A 3407-nucleotide genomic window follows, 5' to 3' on the forward strand; every position below is an offset into this window, starting at 1 on the left:
AAACAACTTATGTGTTTTAATTATTAAAACAATCTTTATATATTTCATATTATATATTATCATCACTTATATACTAATAATAATTTCCTTCAAATATAAATAAGCATTTACAATAGATCACATTGATGACATTAAATAATATGCACACTATAAGAGACTATAAACATTGAATTTTTCTCTTTAATAAATTCAATTATATTAAGTATATAAGACGACAGATTATTTATTTTACACAAAACATACAATCAAATTAACTTTACAATTCAAAGTGCAACAAATCAGTCTTAAATTAATCTTATAATTTGTTCAAGAACATATTATATAACCAACCATCTACTGGGCAAGTAATATTTCCAAACCTGTACAACTTAGATCTTTTAAGAAACAAGCACAGATGGGCACAGTTAAACTAAAAGTTAACTTCGTTAATCGTTAATTCGTTAATTAAAAAATTAACTTCGTTAATCGTTAAAGCGTTAAATTCTCGAAAATTTAACGCAAGTTAAAGTTAATCGTTAACAGTTAACCATACCAAAATTATACATACTAATTTCACACTTATGTGGCGACACTTGTTTAAAATAGTAATTTGACTATACATTCTATAACACATTAGTATTGGAGACAAGTATGAATGCATTATAGTATATTTCATTATACAGTGTGGAAAGCCTGTCATTGCAAAGAGTTCCGACAAATGTCTACCCGAGCTGAGGCACAGCCGAAGGTGAGGGTTGACAGTAGGAACAAGTTGTAATGATGGTACCGCACGTGTACTAAACAACTATTTTTAACTAGCTTTTACCCGCGACTCTGTCCGCGCGGAATAAAAAATAGGAAACGGGGTAAAAATTATCCTATGTCCGTTTCCTGGTTCTAAGCTACCTGCCCACCAATTTTCAGTCAAATCGATTCAGCCGTTCTTGAGTTATAAATAGTGTAACTAACACGACTTTCTTTTATATATATATATAGACTGTCGCCCGCGACTCCGTCCGCGCGCAGTTAAAAAAAAGAAAAAAAAAATGAAAAATAGATGTTGGCCGATTCTCAGACCTACTGAATATGCTCACAAAATTTCATGAGAATCAGTCAAGCCGTTTCGGAGGAGTACGGTGACGAAAACTGTGACACGAGAATTTTATATATCAGATATAGTTGCGAAAAAATGAAGCAATTTAATAGAATAATAAAAACACAATAAACTCAACTAACTAACATTTTTGGTAAATGGCGCCAACCGTAAAAGAATATAAGCAGAGATTTTTTTTGTTTTTTTCGCCTATTCTGGGCAGGAAAAGGGAACTACGGCCATACAGCCAAGTCTTCAGTAGAATATTTTTATTGATATGAAATGAAAATGAAATTTAATAAGATGAAATAAAATTAAACCTAACCTAATTCATTAAATCAAATCATTAACTCTGATATTGTAACAAATTAGGAGCTTCTTTTTAGAAATGTTTGCATGAATCATAAAAACTTCAATGATTCTTTTTTTTTGTAAAAACTTCGTGGTTGGTTTTTTTTAATAGACATTATTTTGACAGTTGAGAAAGAGAACGCACGAGCTTGGAAAAGCTAAAGAAAAAGCACGAGTAAAAAAGTGTTTTAATACAGTTGCTCAAAAAAAGTAGCGTACGAGGCATGCCTTTTAAGTTTTGTCGTTTGAAGAAAAAAACACAACTAGAATCTTATAATACTTTTTATTGTTTTTAAAGGTATTCACCACGTAGCTTAATACACTTTTCCATTCGCTCAAACCAGTTATTATAACATTTATTCCACTCTAAAGTGGGGGTGTTGAAAATGACTCACTTGAAAGCGTCGACTGCTTCTTCACCAGGCTGGAACCTTTGACCACGAAGACTTTTCTTAATTTTAGGAAATGTAAAGAAATCGTTAGGGCTTAGGTCAGGACTGTATGGAGGATGGTCAAGAATTTCTACTTTTTCCTGCTTCAAATACTCAATCGTTTGACGAGCGCTGTGTAAGCTTGCGTTGTCGTGGTGCAGGATAATGCGTCGCTTTGAGTAAGATTTTCGCGTTTCGGCGATGACTTGTGGTAAACAAACTATGGTATACCACTCTGCATTCACCGTTCTACGATCTTCAAGTGCAATTGTCGCAACATGGCCTTTTTTTCCAAAGAAGGTGGCCCACCATCTTCTTTAAAGTGCTTCGCGGACGAACAACTTTAGTCGGCTTTGGCTTGTCTTGAAAGACCCAGATTGTAGATTGTTGTTTGGAATCAGGATCGTAGGCATAGATCCAAGATTCGTCACTACTGATGATATCGTAGACGTGGTTTGACTCTCCTCGGTCCAACCTTTGCAGAGTTTTCTTACACCATCTGACGCGGGCCGCCTTGTGATCGTCTGAAAGCAGATGCGGTATCCAACGGCAAACTAGCTTTCTCACACCAAGCGCTTGATGCAAGATCTTCTGAATAGTTGTCCCTGAGATGCCTAATAGAACCTCTATCTCTCGATACGTCACATGACGATATTCGAGAATTAGTTGTCTCACAGCAATGATGTTATCTTCGGTGAAGGCGGATTTTGGACGTCCTTCGCGAGATTTTTCACTAAGACTAGTATGTCCACGCTGGAATTCTAAATACCAGCGTTCGACAGTCCGCAGACATGGGGCTTCATCACTGAACACAGATGTTAGCTCTTCAAAACACTGAAGCCGTGTCAGGCGTCTTTTAAAGTTGTAGAAAATTATTGCACGAACAGTTTCCTTAGAAAGATTCATTTTCGTACGTTACCTGGCAGATTCAAATCGACGCTGTGACTAAACAATAGCATTAATCTTAATACTTTCAACTGTTTTAAGATTCAAAATGTAAACACACTCGAATATAAAACAGTTCAAATTTCAAAATTGCCGGGAAATATTAAAACGACAGAACTTAAAAGGCATGCCTTGTATTGCAGTGACGTAGAGCGTTCGGAATGTGGGCTATTACATATTCGTGCTTTTTACTCGTAATGAAATATACTATTTCGAACCTTCTTTTTGTCCTGTTGGTCACGTCTTTCCCGGACGCTCTGATGCATCACACTTGCACCCGAACTTCAGATATATCAATTATCAACTCGTTCGTTCACCATTCGAGTCGCTGACAGTCGCCCAACATAGCTGAACTTACGAGCGTGGCGTGGCGCGTAATTTAAACAAAATGACAGCACGTCTCCAAGTTTTTAATTTAACGATTAACGTACTTTTATTAACGGAAGTTGAGTTTAACGGAAGTTAACAAAAGCGCTAACACTTTTTGAAGTTAACTTAAAAGTTAATCCGTTAAGCAAAATGTTAACTTCGTTAATTAACGATTAACGGATTAACGAGTTAATGCCCAGCTCTGGAAACAAGTATATCTTTTTCAAAGACAGACAAGT

The sequence above is a fragment of the Papilio machaon genome, chromosome 10 (genome assembly GCF_912999745.1).
Source record: "Papilio machaon chromosome 10, ilPapMach1.1, whole genome shotgun sequence".
In the NCBI taxonomy this organism is placed as follows: Eukaryota; Metazoa; Arthropoda; class Insecta; order Lepidoptera; family Papilionidae; genus Papilio; species Papilio machaon.